The sequence below is a fragment of the Notothenia rossii genome (genome assembly GCF_949606895.1).
Source record: "Notothenia rossii genome assembly, chromosome: 9".
In the NCBI taxonomy this organism is placed as follows: Eukaryota; Metazoa; Chordata; class Actinopteri; order Perciformes; family Nototheniidae; genus Notothenia; species Notothenia rossii.
In genome coordinates this window covers 24,194,535-24,215,333 of record NC_136907.1, presented here as the reverse complement: position 1 = coordinate 24,215,333, position 20,799 = coordinate 24,194,535, and the positions used below count along the sequence as shown (strand labels likewise).

At 41.5% G+C, this 20,799-nt stretch overlaps 1 protein-coding gene across 1 annotated transcript in view; it reads left to right on the top strand.

Annotated features, from left to right (window-relative positions):
* gabrb4 (gamma-aminobutyric acid type A receptor subunit beta4) overlaps nt 1–20,799 on the top strand; it is a 73,853-nt gene that overhangs the window by 17,476 nt on the left and 35,578 nt on the right. The gene's annotated exons all lie outside the window — the stretch shown is intronic.

Genomic DNA, 20,799 nt, shown 5'->3' with positions numbered 1-20,799 from the left:
GCACTCTCAGGTACTCTGGTATAGAACCTGGATGCAATTAATTCAGTGTCAATTCAGGAAGCAGATTGGTATCCAAGTCCAAGTGGTTTTACAGTCTTCAAACTTCAGTACTTAAGTTTATGTGTTTGGACATTGAGGGGCTGTGATATTGATTTTATATCAATCAATCCCCTTACTCAAATATCATACCACTTTTGTTGTTGCCACGGTTTTTTAAGTGCATGCTTTCAAAAGATGATCCATTATTTAAGATTTTGTGGGTACATTTTACGCTGTGAGTACACAGTAGCTGCTCTTACCGAGTCAACAGTAACAATCGAAGGCCGCTATGCAAACATTAAGAAATTACTTTAACATGTTAGTATGATTACTGTATGTGTTATTTATTTATAAGTCAAATGTACTGTCATTTACTACCTGCAAAGTGCTCATTTAGTTTATAATTTATAACTTCTTTTTTTTTCTTCTTTTAAGGCCACTTGCCTCTTTAGTTCAAATGTAAATATCGAATGACTCTCTTCCTAGAAAAACAACACACCTTCTCCCCGTCTTTGAACACACACTGTCACTTTTTCCTTTTGATTCCGCTCTTCTCATTTCGTCTAAGTTTATTTTGTTTTTCTTACTTTACATTTATGCTGTTTTGTTTTTTTCTTGTTTTTGAGTCTGTCATTTTGAGTCTGTTATCCAGCTGTGTTGACTGTTGTTTGTCTGTTGGTTTATTTTCTTGGTTTCTATTTTTATCTCACTTGCACAATGTGACTTTATCGAGTCCTTTGGTGTATCATCATTTCATGTGCTAATAAATAAACTCTAAACCCTAGATGGCAGTGAAGAATTACAGGGTAGTCAAATTTAAAGGTAAAATAACTGGTATTATGTGCCCATGTTTCTCTTAACTCATACATCCTATCACTCACTAACATCCTGAACTGGTCGACAGAAAAACCCATTGTGTGATTTTGCCTTCTTTTTATCATGTGGTATTTCATGTTGGCCATTTCTTCAAGGCAGGCTTATGTAAATACAGTATAATGGAATTTGCAGGCCATAAAGTGTGTTTTATGTAAAAGCAACTCCCGGAATCCACTTTCATATTCTATCGTCATGGCATTAGAGAGAGGGCGGGAAATATATGGGGGGTGACAAGTAAAGGTCCCGGTCAAGACGTGAACCAAGGACGTTGCAATTCATCGTCGCTGCCATAACGCCAAAGCTTCAAGAGGGCTCCAATATTTCATTTTTTATGAGTTGTCATCTTAGAACGTGCTTTGGTGGCTGTTATTGTCATACCGGCTTGAACTAGCGAGTAAAAATAAGAATCCGCCGTAAGAATATGTCAAAATGGCAGGCAACAACATGATCCCATATTCACTTGCATGCACACTTGAGTGAATGTAATCACCGAAAATTAATATATTAATACAGAATTAATTCATGAATCATACTCTCTTGAGACACATTAACCATGATCGTTGAGGATCTACACATAATTACCACAGGTTAATGTAATTACTCGGGCAGGACTTACATTACACAGCATTCCACTAAAGTAACTGGGATTTATTGCACATGTAGGGTTACTCAGGAGATTAGCTTTGAAGGAGACTGAGACCATCTTTTCAGAAAAAAATACCTACAAATCCTTACTTTTATCATTTGTTCATATCTCAAAATCTTCTCTGGAAAATTAAATATGGAAAAAAATGTGTTACTTCTTGAATAAATTATGTCTATAAATAAATAAAGGATAAGTTGGACCATAATAGACTATTAAATCAATCATACACTTGTTTAGCCAGTTTCCTAATGGCTTCAGGAAAGATCCTGCAATGAGTAGATGTTGTTCTCAAATCCTCACACACTACATGGTCATGCTGACACATTTTCTTCGTCGAGAAATGAACCTTCAATTTCTTTAATTTTTACATGTTTTAGTTCATGTTTAGTTCAGAACCATGACTCACACTATCTTGTACAGTACATACTGTCCTCAGTGTGTGCATCACATTGCAGTCAAATCCAGCTCTGCACTTCTTTTGTTGGTATAAAGCATCATTTTGACCTTTTTCTGATTCTAGTGAAGAAATTGTGGCATGACAGGGAGGAGCTAAGGACAAACGAACGCTAAACATGACATTTTTGGCCAACCAAAATTATACAATTAGACTTTTCTTAAACTGAAACCACATGGTTAAAGTTTTAAAAATATAAATACTGCCGTAACCTGGAACAGACAATTCAACTGTCAATCACAGGGTAGCCACGCCCTTCATCATTCCCTGCTTCATTATTTATTTTACTCCAAATGGGACCATTGTTTACGAAATGAACACCATGTTCTTTTCAATGAAATGTAAAACTAGTAATTAAGACAGCAAACTCCTAAGGAAAATGTTTTCTTAGGTCATGAATCTATTGAAAAGTCATTTTTATTCATAGACTTCTCTACAATCTAAACTAACAAAAACGTATACGCTGATGAAAGCATAGTTATGAATATAACATTCCATTTCCGCCACTACATCCTTCTAAATTCTACACACTGGCCCTTTAAATGAAACTAAACCGTCTACTGTAATTCACTCTTCATCCCTTCGGAGTACTTTAATAATGTGCCTCGAGGGATTGTAATTTATGAGTTGGAGAGGCAGCCGGGTATTATGTGCTGTGTTTTATAATTCACTGACAAAATCTGTGTATGCAAGTGGGAAGCATTGTTCATATGCAGCCTCTTAGTGTTGAATCTAAGTAGGCTTCATATATCAGGTTAGAGGTTCTGACAGGATAGGACGATAAGATGAGGCCACCTTTACTTATCCCCTGTCTCTCCGGCTCCCTGTGATGTACTGCCTCTGCTCTCCTGCGCTACCTCATCATTTTCCGTCTCTTCTGTCCTTTTTTCACTTGTCGTGCCAGATCTGCTTTAATGATTTCCCTTTATTAGCTATCACTAATCTACCTCGCTGTTTCTCAATCAATACAGTTTCTGTAATGTTAGTGCTGGATATTTTACAGGTTGATTGTTTCCCCAGATAAAATTGTAATGATGCTGTGTTCATTTAATACAATTTGAACATTTTGGACAGAGTATTTTTTTGAGATTGGAAATCCGGACCTATTTTCAAGTGAGAGTTGAATACATGTAAAACTATAGGTTACTTACGTAACCCCAGTTCTCAGAGTAACATGAAGTGAGATGTCTCACTATGGGATGCGCCTCAACGCGTATGCAAACAGAAGCATCAATCTCATTACGCCAATCCTGATTGGCTGGTGATCTTGACGTCTACGTCAGGGAATCCACCCACCCTTTAAGTAGCTTGCGCTACGTCGCAGCGTCATTCAAAATAGGAACACAGTGAGGAAATGCCTCAATGTCAATGGGGGTACATGAGACAACATTAAAAAGGCAGGGTTGCAACACTCTCGTTTGCCCCGGGGCAAACTGAGTGCATGAAGGATGTACAGAGAGCGCATGAATGTCAGTGACTCGCTTGGCAGATGTCAGAGCCAGTAACAACACTGTCTTCAGTGACAGGTGTTTCATGTCAGCTTCTTCCAGGGGTTCAATTGGAGGTCGAGTGAGCCCATCTAAAACCACTGTCAAGTCCCATAAGGGCACCAGTGACCTGGAAACAGGGAGGAGCCTGCGAGCTCCCTTCATAAAACGGCAGACCAAAGGATGTTGGCTAGCCGTCTTTCCCTCAAAGCCCACATGGCATGCAGCAATAGCAGCCAGGTACACTTTGATCATAGAGAAAGCTCTGTGTTTATCAATTAGGTCCTGTAGAAATGATAAAATCACCCCGACAGGACATTGAAAAGAGATGTGTATCCTTTGAAGGCACCATTCCTCAAACACCCTCCACTTACAGTCATAGAGGGACCTGGTGGAGGAAGCTCTTGCACTCTGAATAGTGTTTATCACCTTCTGAGGGAGCCCCACTGTATTCAGGTTATACCACTCACGGGCCAGGCCCATAGTGCCAAGCGCTCTGGGTGCGGGTGAAAAATCGTCCCCCCCGCCTGATACAGTATGTCCCTGCGTAGCGGAAGCTGCCACGGCTGCCCGCACAGCAGCTGATATATCTCCGCCAGCCAGTACATTGCAGGTTAGTGCGGAGCTATCAGGATCAGTGTGTGGCGTTGTTCTCTCACTCTGGCCAGAGTTGGGGGTATAAGGGCCAGGGGTGGGAACGCGTACAGGAGGACCGGAGGCCAAACGTGCGCGAGCGCGTCCACGCCTAACGGTGCGTTTAAATCGCGTATTGAAAAGAACAGCTGACATTGAGCATTTTCTTTTGATGCGAACAGATCCACCGCGGCCCGGCCGTAAAGCACCCACAGCTGAGTCACAATTATTGGATGTAGATTCCAGTCTGCATATAGTGGTGCACCTCTGGACAGCAGATCTGCCCCGAGGTTCATCACTCCTGGTACGTGCGTCGCTCTCAGAGAGAGGAGACGTCCGCAGCTCCATAAGATCAGTTTGCGTGCCAGCATGTGTAACTGGAGAGAACGCAAACCCCCTTGACGGTTTATATACGATATTGTGGTCGTGTTGTCTGTCCTCACAAGGACATGATGTCCTCTGAGAAAAGGCAGAAAGCGTTTCAGGGTGAGGAACACCGCTAAAAGCTCCAGATAATTTATGTGTGACCGTTGGAAGTCTCTACTCCAGAGACCCCTCACAGGTCGACCTTCGTAAAAACCTCCCCAGCCCGTCAGACATGCGTCTGTGGTGACCACATTCCGCGATAGGACAGCACCCATAGGCACGCCCCGTACTAGAAAAGTCGGGTGCAGCCAGTGGTGCAGTGCCATTACGCATTTCATAGTGACCATCACTCTCTGAAACTCCCTCATGTGTAAGCGTCCCAGTCGTACCACCAGGATGGCTGACGCCATGAGCCCCAGTAACCGCAGACATGATCTGAAGAGAACATATTTGAATGGCTGGAAATGAGCAAGGCAAGCCCTGAAGGCTTTCACTCTTTCCACTGACAGGCGGGCTGTAAAGGTCACCGAATTCAGGCGTAGGCCCAGGAAGAGTACAGTCTGGGCTGGGGACAACATGCTGTTTTCTGTGTCTATTACGAAACCCAGGTCGAACAGGTGTTTTACGAGGACATTCGTCTGCGTAATAGCCTCTTGCTCCGACTGTGCGAGAAGGAGCCAATCGTCCAGATAAGTTGCCAGGCGAATACCCTGTTGTCTTAACGGGGCTATCGCGGCTTCCGTACACCGTACAAACACTCGTGGGCTGAGAGACAGACCGAAGGGAAGTACTCTGTTCTCGTAACAGACACCCTGAAAGGCGAATCTCAGATATTTCCTGTGTGGATAATATACTGGGATGTGGAAATACGCGTCTTTCAGGTCGACTGATGTGAACCAATCGTTTTGGCGCACGAGACGCAACAGAGATTCTGAATTTGTATCTTTTGAGATATTTGTTCAGAACCTTCAAGTCTAGTATAGGCCGAATTCCGTTCCCTCCCCGTTTGGGAAAGAGGAAATACTTAGCCGGAATAAAAGCCGCTCTGACTCTGTTCGGAGGGTATTATAGATATAGCCTAATTTTCTAGTAGCGAGAGAATCTCTTGCTCCAAAATATGGGCTGACCCTCCCCGGGCTTGCGAATGCAGAATGCCCGAAAAGTGAGGGGGGGTAACAGCAAATTGGAGTCTGTAACCTTGTGCTATTGTCTTGAAAACCCAAGCAGGATCTGTGAGCATCCTCCACTTTTCGCTTCTCAAAGCGAGTGGAGATGTCACATCCCTGTCGTCTGCCCTCTGTGTCTTTATTTGTTGTGTTATGGGACCCTCTAGTGTCTGAACACGGTGGTACCCCAGGTTCACAACCCCGCTCCACACTGCGCATGCTCGTGGTGGTGATGCCTTCACAGCCCCGTCCATCGTCCGCCTTCTGAGAGAGGCAGCAGCCACTCTTAGAAGGGGGGTAGACGTCAGACTGTTTATTGTATTTATTGTTTTTCTTTTCATTTTTATTGACTGCGCCCTTGGCTTTAAGCCTGGAAACGACAGTGGAAAATGATTTATTAAGAAACAATAGTGATGACATGTGTTTGTGTGACTTAAACAAGCATCGGAGCTTGCTGTCTTTGATATTAAGTCCATTTCCCTCATGGCTCGAACTTGAGGATGACGTTCTGACATCACTCGAGACGGCGGGAAGATGGGGGCATGGTTGCACCCCGGATACACATGAGCATCTAACACTGGAACGTGTTCTGGAGTTGGAGAACAGGGAACTTCCAGCTCTTTTATCGAGGAGAGGAGGCTGTCAGGCCGCCCTTTTCTTCTTCCTCGCCTGGTGGCTGAAAGTCTGGACCGGCTGTGCCTGAGCGGCTGCTGCCGGAACCGGAGACTTTCTTGGCCAGCTCGTCCTCTCCTCGTGTCTGGGCTGGAGACCCGGGGCGGGCTGTTTCGGGATCTTGAAACGGGCAGGACGTGAGGCAGCCTGAGCAAAGGACTGCCGCGGGGCCATTGAAGGCGGCGGCTGGACCCTTCGGGGAAGACAAAGCTGGAGAGCCTCATCCTCCTTTTTTTTGGACTCACACCGCTGCTGCATCGAAGCTAGAGCGGAGCCAAATATGCCCTCGGGAACAATAGGCATGTCCAAGACGTCCTCTTTTTCCCGGTCTGGAAGGTTCGTCAGGTTAAGCCACCTGGCTCTCTCCTGTACCACCATTATCCACAGTGCTTTGCCCTTGGCTTGGACTGAACAGCGCTGCACACGGAGGCAAATGTCCGTGATCGCTGCGATTTCGTCCCACACGGCAGGCTCAGGTTTGTTCTTCATGTCCTCGCAGAGCTCCGCCTGGTAGGCGGTCAGCAGCGATTAGACGTTGAGCGTTGAGGTTCCTGCTCGGTGCCGAAGCCATCCGCGGTTGGAGGTGGGCTGTCACCAGCGGCTCCATGGGCGTCATGCGGAGCAGGCCGAGCTTCTCCATGCCGTCACAGTCCAAAGAGGAGGCACCCTGGATTGGGGCCTTGTTGCTGAAAGGGCGGTCTCTCCACGAGACCGACACCTCGTCCAGCATCTCTGGAAAGACTGGGAGAAGCTGCCTCTTTGTCCTCGCTGCTTGGGGCAAGTTCTTCCCCTCATAGTGAGATCTGGAGGTCTCCTTGGCCACTTCAGGCCAGGGGATGTCCAGCCTGGACGCAGCGCGTTGGCACACGGCCTGCAAGTCCATACTGAGGCAGGGCGAAGCTGGTGTGCTTTCGCCCGGGGGAGCGGACATTGCCTCCAGCTTGGCAGCCTGGGCAGATGAAACGAAGATGTCATCTTCGTTTCATCCGAGTCGGATAAGAGGAACTCAGAGGCATCCTCTTCATCCTCCTCCATATAATCCAGTTCCAGGACATCCTCCGCGGGTGGAACCAGGGTGAGGTCCAGTTGGGAGCCCCAGCTTGACACAGCGCGGGGCTCCGCTCTCGCGGCTCTTGCCGCCACCGGGCCCCAGCCTGACACGGCGCAGGGCTCCGATTCCGCGGCTACCGCCGTTGTTGAGCCCCAGCCTGACACAGCGCGGGGCTCAATCTCCGCGGCGGTCGCCACCGTGTCCCGATTGCCGGCCGGCGAATCAACGGACATGAAGGGGTCCCGTCCCGACAGGCTAGCTTGGCACGCTAGCCGTTGGCTGAGGCTCTTGATGGTGAAGCGGGCACAATGCCCGCACGAACCGGGGGTATCGATAGCTTCCTGGGCGTGTTCCAGCCCAAGGCAGGACGAGCAGACCTGGTGTGAGTCCGTGACTGAGATCTTAAACCCGCAGCCTCCGAGCCGAGCCTCCGAGCCTCCGAGCCTCCGACTCCTCTGGTGTGAGGGAGAAAAGGGTCCATCCTCGTTTGCCGGGGTGTCGGCGCGGAGGGACAAGCTAGTAACAGGTATGTTACCGAAAAAAATCCAACCTTATCGTTAATCCGAAAGTAAAAAACGACGGGGTAGATTTTTCTTTTAAAAAATATTAACTGGTGTGTTAATATCTTTCTTATCTCCGTCTCCTCTGGTGTGAGGGAGAGAAGAGTCCGTCCTCGCTCGCCGTGGTGTAGGCGCGGAGGGATAAACTTGCAACAGGTATGTTACTGTTTGAAGAAAAAAATCAAACCTTACTGTTATTTCGAAAGAAAAAACGGCGGGGTAGATTACAATATTAACTGGTGTGTTAATATTTGTTCAATTCTTCTGCAAAGCAAAAAAGCAACAGGCAAGCTCCCGTCGACCGAATTTTAGCTTGGGTTCAGTCTGTGGACAGTTAAGCTAGCCCGGCTACTGATATTCGAGATGTGCTCTGAAGCGAGAAGAGGTGTTTGAATGACGCTGCGACGTAGCGCAAGCTACTTAAAGGGTGGGTGGATTCCCTGACGTAGACGTCAAGATCGCATACGCGTTGAGGCGCATCCCATTGTGAGACATCGAACGGAGTGTTATGAATGAGAACAATAAATAATGTTACAGGTTAATAAATAATTTAATATAGATCAGAAAATATGTGCAGTAGAAAGGTATAGTAATGATTGTGTTCAAGGTGGGAGCAACAGCACTGGGAGGGCAATATTCTTACTGGGTCAAAGACAAATTAAATGAACATGATCATTTTAAGCAAACTTGAAGAATTTTTAAAGGCAGCATTTTTTAGGTTTTAATGGTTTATCCAATTTTTCGTATTTCTTATTTTTTTAAATGTATTGATGTGGAAAATGTACAGGTTAAATTACTAAAGTATGAAATATATGCCACACTCAATTAGGCCTCAAGAAAAACATTAAGCTGTAGAATGATTTGCCGTGGAAAGTCAGGAGTGTCCTGTTGGGCAATAAAACAAACAGCATGGCTTAGATAGAAGAAATCACATTGGGGACGTTATTCAGAAATATCAAGCATACAATTTACAACATTATCCTTTTTATTGTAATTATCAAACACAAATAACTCTTGACTGTGAAAAACAGTGATTACTGCATCGTTGATCAATCAGAAATACAAGAACAATGTTGCACAATCAAATCACAAAGATAAGAAAGACCTGCTATCGTGCCAAGCAGTAAACAAGCATTTTTATTTTTTAAATGGTAACTAGGGACACAGTGGAGAGGAGCCAATAACAGGACTTCTGAATCTATTTGAATATTTATTAAGACCACATGGTGGCTCAGTGGTGAGCGCTGTCGCCTCGCAGCAACAAGTTCCTGGGTTCCAATCGGCCAATCTGTTCAACACTGTGATCATTCTGTGGGCACTTTATGCCCCCCCCCCCCCCTCCCTGTCTGACTGGGTTTCCTCCGGCTGCTCCACTTTCCTCCCACAGTCCAAAGACATGGCGGTTAGGTCAACTGGAAACTCTCAATTGCCCGAAGGTGTGAATGTGTTTGTCAGTCTCTGTGCGTGTTAGCCCTGTGATAGACTGGTGTCCAGTCCAGGGTGCATTCTCGTGCCCAATGCATCTTGGGACAAAAGCTCCTGGCAACCCTGTAGTGAATTTAGAAAATGTATTTAAATTAAAATGAATGATCTAGTCTATTGCTTTGAAGCAATGTAAGAGCTTATTTGTTTCGGCTAAAACTGCTTTTATGATTCTTTAATGATTTCTGAAATTGTCAATGGAACACAGCGCACCACAAGTATTCTCATTTTGTGAACGTCTGGGGATATTTAAGGTCTTGAGGGTGCAGCATGAATAAATTCAGCCAGTGCAGGCAACTCCAGTAGTTCCCTTTGGTGACCTATATATCTTCATTCATAAAGACAATCCACATTCACAATCTGACCTACCAACACTGTAGGACCACCTCTCTCTCTATGTGCTCTCAATGTATATAAACTAGTGACCTCCCTTGTAAGGAATGTGTTTTTTGGTACGATTTCTTGTCGACCATCACCAAGGGAAGAATTAGAGAAGTGTTCAGTTCATAAGTTGTGGTTAGAAATGGATGTTAGTGTCACATCGTGTCTGTACTGTTTACACAAGACGCACAGCAGTACAGTAGGTCAATCCCAGACTGTTCACATGCACAACATCATTATGATCCATCATAATCTACACACAGCAACAACAAGCGCTCATGTCTCAGGAGTGCGCTTCTCTTTTCAGTATCCCCTGGAAACGCTTTCCGTTGTGTTGAGCTTCTCGCAGCGCAATTCTGTATCCGCAGCACTTTTCCTGAATGCCATACGTGTTGTCAAATGGATTTTTCCACGCTTCGTCAAGCGTAAAAAATTGTTTTCTAAATGCTGTGCATGTGTTCCCACATTCGTGAAGATTCCTTTTCCGTGTGCTCCTCTCAGGGCCACAAAACGATTGTAGTAACAATATCGTCTTTACATCACAGCCGAAAGGTAGATGTTTTCTTGAAAAGGGGACATAATGACATTTAAATTGGTAAATTATTGATTTCAATAGACCTGCTGTTAAAATTGTATTCAATAACTGAATTTGAAGGTGTCCTTGTTACATTTATATTTTCTATATTTGGTTACAGTCGATGCCTAACAAAGACAGCGTTTGGTTTTGCAATCCTTTTATATTTTTCTCTGTAATTGCATTGATATATCTCTGTCACAATGGAAATCATTGATGATGACAGTGTATTAAATGCATGGGGAGAATTTGGTGTGAAGTAACATGTTGTTCTATTTGTTAATTACTAAGGAAAAGGGCTTCATGAGGGCAGTGGCCATTGAAAACAAAAGCAAACACAGACTCGACTGGATAAATCATCCTGCTTCTCTTGCAACACTGAAGAGAAAATGCTGCACAGTTGCTATGGAACCCTCTGTTGCTAGGCAATGGGTTGATTATCAGAGTTTTTTTATATATACTGTAAGAGGCAGAGTGGTGTTTTCTTTGATGTCCACCAAATTTGCTTTCAGAACTGACAGGTTTTTACAACTGACAGAATCTGTGGAATAAAATGAAATCCCTATCCACGATTCAAATGCAGTGTATCTAGTTTGATACAATCGTACTCTGGACTGAAATGTGTGGCATACTGAATATTCATACGCCCCATATTTACATGAAATGTAAATCATGAAAGGTTTCACTGGTAAACATAGATGGTTGGGGGGGGGATAGCGCTTCTCCTTCCTTCGTATACCAAACAAAGCCCTATCTGTGATCGTCTTGCTTCCTTAATCAGCCTATTTGAATCAGATTTCATCATGTAAGGATGGTGTATTGGGTGCAATGAGATGTCTTCTTGAGTGCTGAAAACGACTGTCTATTGGCACACGCACAGAATCAACCCAGATATGCCAAAAGATTTAACGCACACCCTAATCTCTTCACCTGTGTGCTGGTAATTTATGCTGCTCCGTTTATTAAAATATCAAATTTCCATGCAGTGAAGATAGTGAGGGAGTGTCATAATGTTGCCCTCTTGTGGTTGCATTCAAATATCAGACTGCCTTTTGGAACTACTTTTGCAGTGTGTGTTTTCTTTGTTATCAGGCACATGTTGAAATCAACGATCTCAGTCATTAATATTGTTGATATTCAAAGAAAATACTTATGTAATATATTTTTGAGGAAATACAAAATTGCAAAATATAAAACACAGGCAAGATATATGATTAGAGAGGTCTGCAATCCCCTCACTCTCTGCCTGAAATCCTTTCTGTTCATGTAGTAGTTACATTGCTCTGACTAGAGAAACACAACCACCCTACTCCCCAAACAACTGATAAAGCCTGCAATTATTTAAAAAAGTTAATGTACAAATTCATGTGTCGCCTAGAAGACTCGGACAATCATGTTATCTCAATTTTAATTAACCCTGTGAAGAGTTCTACTCGGTTCTCTTCCATGATTTGGAGACATTGGTGCAATAGCCTATACAGACAGTGAGCATGTGTGGCTGGCTGTGATTGGACTGATTTTATGTTTTTATCTGTTTGTTTTTATCTGTTTTGTGTTTAGCTTTTTATCTTATTTATTGATGTGTGTCTTGTCTTTTTGTATTTGATATGGACCTTGAGTATTAAATAAAGATTGAATAATATGCATGGCATTCATGTCTAATATTACCATCCATGAGACTCTGCTAACCCTAACAACAACCAGGGTAAGCTTAGGCCAACCCTAAGTGATTCCCCTTGTGGAGTATACCATACCAAACTCCATTATAAAAATCTCCACCAGACAGAATCAAATGTTAGTGCATTGCAAGTTTGCTTATTGGCAAAATACTAAACGATTAAAAAGAAACAGACTCTGTCAAAGACGGAAGATAAAGCCATTAATGTACATGTGTTTTCTCTTTGAGGAACAAATAAATGTACAATAGGGGTTTGGCTGACGTTGACAATCCATAATGGAAGCACTTAATGGTTTTTGCTCATTTGTCAAGCACCCAGTTGGTTGCGCTCTGACAGACTAAGGAGAACCACATTAACTAAAAACTATGACAACCCATTACAGCCTTCTTTACAGCCCAGGGTAAAGCTGGCATTGACTATACAGTGACATGGACGGGCTACATAAATCAGTTTGATTCGCTGTGCAACCAAGCTGCAACCTCCGTGTCTGAAAAGTGAAGCCAATGTATATGTGCCCCTACCCTGCATCTTTTATAATATCCAGCAGCTGGTTTCAGAAACAAGTCAGATTGTATACTGTAGAAGTCTATGAACAAATTACCATATCGCTTACTTGATGTATATACCTCAGTAAACATTATCCTGACAAGGTTCCAGTCTCTATTGCTAGTTTAAAGTCTTCTTAAATAGAGAATGATGTTCATTTTTCAAATTATGGTCACATTTAAAATAAAATGAACATTGAAGCAGGGTATGCTTTAGGGCGTGGCTACTTTATGATTGACAGGTTGATGCACCTGCTAACATTAACCTTTTGTACAGTGTTTTGAATTCTTAAGCATAAAGGTAAATATTTGTAGTGCCTAAAACGTTTTTTTCATCGTTCAGAATGGAAGTCCACAAACAATTGGGTGATATTGTTCTGAATACAACCTATTATTATTATAATAATTATGTTATTTGGATGTTCCTTTCATGACACCCAAGGACACACTTCTTAAATACCCTAAAAGGTAAAGAAAATAAAAATATGCCAAACACATGCAGGGCATGCATAAATAAACACATTCCAATGAACATTCAATCATTTGAATTGGAATGTTTGTCAGATTTCTACAATGGGATTTCGTTGGAGATCTAAGGTCAAGCCATGGTTTGTGGAAAAACAAGATGACCACTCCCTGACACTAAACTTATATAAACATATTGTTTTGATATGAAATGCCTTCAGCAAGGAAATCATTAAGTAGGGCAGCCTCGCCGCCCACTAAATCAGTGTTGCTTGTCTGCCCTAAGGCTCGATGAGACTGTCAGACTTGAAGCACATTGTTCGAGTTGAGAGGACAGCATACATACATTATAAGCAATGGAGGGGACAGCTAGGCTAAATAAAAAAAGGCAACTGTCAACATGGAGTGAAAACACTATAAGCACAGCGAGATGCATGACTGCCTGTTTTTCGAACCATCCGGGGGAATTATTCTCGAAGCTGCATCAACTCGAAGTTCCCGATCTCGCTAAAAATTCGCTCAGCCGTGATCCGGGTCAATCATCCGATGCAGATACACTGTTTAGATGTGGTGAGAATGATATATTAATTGTATACGGTTACCATGGGGATCATAAGGTGGGCAACGCCATTCAGTAAGCACGTAATGTAAATGTTACAGCATTTAGCTCCAAAATGAAGTTATGTTTGTATTATTAAGGACGCATTTCCCATAAAGATAAGAGGGATTAGGCCTGTGACACGCCAGAAGGCTAAGCAATAGTTATTTCCCTCTGTTTACAGTATGTACAATATTCCTTTTAACTGCTTCCGGCATGATTACTTTTGTAAACAGTGAATGCTATTTTGTTATGCAATAAAAATATCATTTGTTTTTTATAAGTTGTTTTATTGATTGCTTGTAGTTTTGCTACATGGCTCTTCTGGGACAAGGTATGGTCAAAGTCATAAGCAAATTATTTACACTTTAATAGTAAGGATATCTGATGAGGTTATGATAGCCTTCGATGCTGCCCAATCAGAGTGATGGATCATAAATAATACTTATGGAACCTCCTCCAAGGATGTTTTCCATTCAGTTTTTTTGTCAGTTTGTCAGCAGGATATCAGATATACAGTATATGTGCTATATTAATGAAACTTGGTTGAAGTGTGTAGCATTGGGCAAGGAGAAACCTATATCCTTTTGGATCAGATCCAAATAACAGGGCAAAAGAAATTGGAAAATATCCCTCCTCGTATGGCAGTTTCTCAATCATTCTGTACGTAGTGATCAATATCTAACTGGCAAGGAACATGATGGTCAATAAGAGAGTCTGAATATCTGAATATGCCCTCACAGTCTTACATGATGGTTGAAGCTTTGAAAATCACCTTATACACAACAGAATGTATAAGGGCAATCTAAAAACAGACATATGGAAAATCTCCTCTTTGCTTGTGGGCTGGAAGACATGCCTTTACTTCTGTCACATAAATGACTCACAATGTAAGTCTGTGTGTTTTCTTTCACATTATTTCTTTCGTCAATCATGATGGAAAGGACCGCAGGGTTCTGACATTTCGTTTTTTGAAGAATTAGACAAACAAGATTTAAACATGTTGGTTAGTGAGCTTTAGAGTCGCTGGCAGGCCTTTTTTTACATTTGAACTGAGCCAGGCTAGCTGTCTCCCTTTATTTCCAATCTTTATGCTTAGTTTAGCTTAGCTTAGCTAATCTACTGCTGACTAGCTGAATATATTTACCGGACAGATATGAGAAGGGTACTGTATCAAACTCACCAAAAAAAAAGCAAATCAGCAATTTCCAAATTGAATCAGAACAAAATGCTGCTATATTTAATTGTATTGCAAGACTAGTTTCGATTGCTGATTAAATGTAGATAGCTCTGTGTAGATTTAAGTGTATGTTGTCCATCTATAAACTCAAAGAGTATGTTTGTGCCTATTGTGACTGAACATGTGCATTCTTATGTGCATGCTGGTAGAACATGGTGAAAAACCCAACAGGGCACCTTTTAAATTAGTAAAATGTCAGTAAATGTGTTCCATGCTCGGAGCGCTGTCCCTGTGCCCAGTCCTGCAGGCAGCCACATGCCGGGTTCAGACAAGAGGCAACACTGGTTGACAATTTTGAGATCAGTGCTTATTGTTTCTTTGTCTGTTCTGTTACTCACATCTACATCCAGGCCATCACCAGGAGTGTGTTGAAAGCTGTTCCTATTGTGATATTGGACTGACATTGGTGTAAAATCACATGCACTCTTTGAAAGGAAATATAAACTGTTAACACACTGACACGATAATGTTCAGAGACAATATGGTGAGCCTGGGACACTGTTCTCTTTCACTCACTCCTTCCTTTTATATCAAATCCAGACAAAGGGATAGACTAAAAGATGACTGCACAGAACACTTTTTATAAGAAGCATTTTTTTAAGAATATCCAAGTTATATGAGAACAAAATCAAGCCTTTTCTAGACAATGTTGAAAATGGTGGTTGACACTGATCGGAGGAATGGTTATTTAAAGATGAGAAGTGTTGATCTGCCAACTTGTGAGTGCAAGTACAGGTAACGTTATTTTGAGAAAGCTGTGGGGACAAAGTGAGGGCCTCTCAGTTTCAATGAAACGGGGTCAACAAATGCAGAGAAAGAGAGACGGAAAGAGATCTGGTGCTTTCTGTTTTCATCTAGCGAACAAATGTACTTTGACATCTCTAGGGAAAACTGTCACTGGTTGCCTTCACAAGTGCGATGGAAGATGGCCCTACTTTTTCCTCTTTTTTTTTTTAATGAGATGGGTCAGGGAATATGACAAAGCTTCAGGGCATTCAGTCTAGTGGGAGGAGTAGGTGGAAGGAAATAGGATTACAAAAAACAGAGAGGATGGTCTTTTGGGTCAAGTGCTTTTCATGTTAATAATTTAGTGTTTGAAAAAAAATATCTTAATCAAGCAATATCTGTACGAAGGGCCCAATTGGAAGACATGTCATTTAAAATGAGGCCTCATGTTAAAGAGGCCTTATTATGCCGATTGGGGTTTTCCATTTTGTTTATTGTGTTTTACACGTTTTTGTGCATGGTCGGCAAAGGCTAAAATCCATTGGACTCCTTTCTGTACTTCCATTACATAGTGACATCACTTTGTAACACTTAGGCTTGTATTTGCTAGCGCCAACACATTATACATGATGGACTAAGGGGCTCTAAGCGAGTGACCAATGACAACCAGCAAGCCAACAAATCAGAGCAGACTGGGCTCTGGTTCCAGTCAGAGGGTGAAAAGAGGTGCTGCAGCTAAGGCAGTCTGAGAAAAATAAAGACTTTATCAAACAGTAAATCCAATCCAATCCTTTTTATTTCTATAGCACATTTAAAAACAACAGAGTTGAACAAAGTGCTGTACGTCAACAACTGTAAAAAAACATAGCATACATACATAAAAAACAGACAGGACATGAAACAAATGTAAAACACGAGGCAATGAAACCAGATAAAAAGCCACAGACTGAAAAACTCTCCTACATGATGTAAAAACAATACAAAACACTAGTAAGATAAAAACCCAAATTTAAAAGCACAAGTGTCATACCTGGCCTGTACAGTAAATGCCAGAAAATAAGTGGGTTTTTAAACGAGATTTAAAAACAGGCATGAAAAAAAAATATATGGACCTGAAAATGAACATATTATGTCCTCTTTAGCAGATAGTTGTTATGGTTTTAATTTTGTTTCACCCCATAATAGTTTTAAGAAAGGGTAGTGTACTTTGGCTTTTGAATATATTGAAGTGAACGGAGGAGTCATTACTGTTCAACTCGAACAGAAAGGGCCTACAGTTTGACATTAGAAGTTCTGAATGTCCCTTAACAGTGTGATGTCATAGATGAGTACAGTCACGACTGTCTCCCCTCAGGCTCTGGGGGAGCATTTCCTGACCCTAATATCTCAGGGTTGTAGGAAGAGTGCAGGATAGTACAGGATATCCTTTCCTTTGCAGCAGAGCTTCCAGATAAATACCTATTACGATTATGTTTTGCTGAACACAATGTTATACACCCAGGTGGGCATTATTACATGCATGTGTACAAATGCAATCATATTAGCAAGCTGCACCCCAATAGCTGTGGACAGTCTAGATAGATTCATGCATTGAAATATGTGCAGTGCATCAAGGGATGTTTCTACGGTGCGTTAATTGGATATTTGCCCTGTAGGTTTTGAACGAACAGTACTAAATAGGTTTTTGCTATGGCTCATCATTATGTAGTGAATTTCCATTGCATAATGTAATGGCTATATAATAAAAACTCTATCTGCAGTTTGATGGTCCCTATGGTATCCCACCTCCTCAGAGAATGAATTAATGGCAAAAAGGAAGTACGTCAACAATTACACAACCAAAACAGGAAGAGGATGGCACTTTAGTTTTTCCTGTTAGCTTTTCCCAGTTACCAGGATGTACCAATATCAGTTCTTTAGTTAGTAACCAACGTTGTGGAAATGGCCGACGGTGGAATTACTAAAGGAACATTTAAAAACAAAACTCAGTCTGTGTTGGTGTTAGTTACTAAGCTCTGTAGAGAACAGAAAGAGACCTGGATGTTTTAACTACAGTAGTTGCCTGTTTCCACGTCATAACTTGTGAATAATTTATTTGGAATAACGCAACAGTTCCTGTGGTCCAAAGTATGATCACATCCTGGCAGTGTGCACTGCTTAGAAACATGTGTTAAACCACCTGTTTAAGACTTTATTCAGTGATGGCTTCTTGTTCGCTTTGGGCCACTGAGCATTTGGTTGAGCATTTGGTTTAGCCTTGCATGGGGTGTTTGGACCCCATTATACTTTTCATGTAAGTCTTGTTTTACAATGCACTTAGTGATCAACCGAGATGAAAAACAAAGAAACATGTATTTTGTTTCATCCAAGCAAACTGCTGTGTCATTAAAACATATTTGATGAGGTTTTACAAATTCACTAGAGTGTTCAATTGTTGGTCTGTTTTGTTTTGTGTTTGGTCAAATGTGTTCATTCCTTTCTCGTTTCATATAAGAAAGTATACATTTAGATCCATGCTATTAGTGATTGAAGCAATACACACAATGTGAGGGTTGATGCTGTTATTACAATAAGAAAGAACTATAGTTAGTGAGAGTGAAGCGCACAGTGACAGCTTTGATTGGAATGTATTTAAGCCATATCCGATAATAGAAAGTATAGTTGTGTCATATGGCCTTTTCATGCACTTTCATGCAGATTAGGGTTATGATAGCAATTGTTAAACATTGTCAAAGATATTTATGGGATCTGATCTGAACAAGTCTGCAACCAACCCATACACATCATCATGACATATGCTGTCTTCAGTAACTGTCAAGAGTTTTGAGAGGATTAGAAGGCAGGGGGCGTTGTAGATCTGTTCTGGTCAAACAGAGATCATGCACTCTTTTATTTATTTTAAACTAAGTCTATATTATGAACCCGTGCACTAGATCCATCAGCTGAGCGTATAGATGAATCACCCCGTTCTCTGAGACCTACCTGACGCTTCAGATGTTGTTAGCTCATGGCTGTCACATTTTGCAGATACGACTGTGTAGGGGGAACGAGACCTTGCAAAGTATTAAAGGAGAGAGAAAATGTGAAAACAAGTGATCTCAACGGATTTTCAAGGACACCTTACTTCATTTTGCTTCTTAACTGTTCAGTTCTTCTCATTAGCATCTTTTTCTAAATGTCTTCTACGATTGTGCAGTGAGTCACAGGAGAGGACCTTCACAAACAGAGTGGCAGGGAGAGAAGCGCTCCATAAGGACGGAAAATAAAACATACAAACAGTACTGTTAAAACCCTGTTTGAGTAAAAGTACCTTTCGATTATGATGATACACGCAAAACGTACATATTGTAGTACAGCTGTTTTCTGTTGTTTATGACCCTTATGCTAATGCCATTTCCACTATAATACAATGAGACATTAAACTGAATTTACTGATTCAGCACTGCCTCATAAACCAATCACTGAGATGTTTCAGCTGTTTCTGTTCACTGTGTCAGCACTTCATATTTTGTGGCCCGATCATTCTCACTGAAGCGATGTAGGGCTGACACGGTTTGGAAAGGAAGGGACGAGGGGACGGGGGGAGCGTGTTTAGGTGATAAGGATAACATAAGGACTAAAAATGCTTAGAAGGAGAAATCATTTGAAATGATAAAACACTGAGAATCAGTGTCAACAAATATGTTCCCTCACAAAACACACTGCCTGGGGTAACGGCTTCTCAAATGCTGGGCGCTAGTTTGCTTTACTTCTCTGCTTGCTAGAAATGTATTAAGTATAAAACAGATAAAAGGAATATCAAACTTCAAATGGACTCCAGCCCTCTCTGAACTTTTGTGTCTAGCTTATTCTGCATTACTGTCTGTCTTTACTAGGTGTGGTTGTACTGTCAGGCCAATTCATTGTGGCAGGAAAACTCTGCTGTTTACCGGCATCATGTTGGATACAATCATGGTGGTATTCTTATGTAGACAAACACATATGTTAACACAAAGGGAAATATCGAGGTGAGCAAAAAATGTCAGTCATGTTCACATATAATACGATAAGTCGTCGTTACATGTACAAATTATCAAGGTTAGTTCCATATATTGTACAATTAGCTTATTAATGTAAACACAATCAAAATCAAGTCATCATATGTAAGTCAAATAAAGTACACTATTATCAAAGTATTTCCATTTATTGCACGATAAGCTGATAACAGAAAACAAATATTGAGGTCATGTCTTTATGCTGACAATAAGCCGATTAATCTAAACACTGTTGAGGTCTTGTCAGTTACGATAAGTCAATAAAGGAACAATTATCGAGATCATTTCTATATACTGAATATACCAATAAGCTGATAAATGATAGAACTATCAACGATGTATCCATATATCGTACGTTAAGGTGATAACATAAAAATAATCAATGTCCTGTCCATAAACGGTTCTGTAAGCCGATAAATAGTAACACTATTACCTTGTCCATATACAGTATAGTAGGATAAGTTGATTAAAGTATAAGTCATTTAGGTAATGCCGATATATCGTAAGCTGATAACGTAAAAATTATCGAGGTCATATCCATATATTGTGCGATAAGCCGATTATGTAAACACTATCGGTCATGTCGTTATAAAGTAAGATAAGTAGAGAATGCAATTATCTTTACAGTCTTAATGACATATGAACAATGACCCTTAGATGAATACTGTTGTATGCTGTACATATGCTTATCTGTGTGCTCATACATAACACAGTGTGTCTGAATTCCTCTTCCCTTGGTTGCAGTGTCTGTGAATAGATAATGGATAAGTTGTGTGAATATGAAAGTGAGCTTAGTGTTATCTGCACATGGAGGGGAGTTCATATGCATAGCTGTTTACATGTCTACAGCATGTACTTTAATCACGTCGATGATGCACAGTCTGCTTTTCCCATTCCTTTCGAGTTTAGAAATTATCTTGGATGAATGCATTTTCCTTGTGTTGTTTCTCAAGCATAACAGGAGAGTAGCTGGTATTTACTCTCTGTTACACATACACCCTCTGGACAGCAAGAACATATTTAAATGTTTCATCAATGTTGTTCAACATGTGCAAATAATGCATAATGCAAATATATATGATGTTGGTCTTTTAACTAGGAATATCTAAAACATGTGTGTGGGTG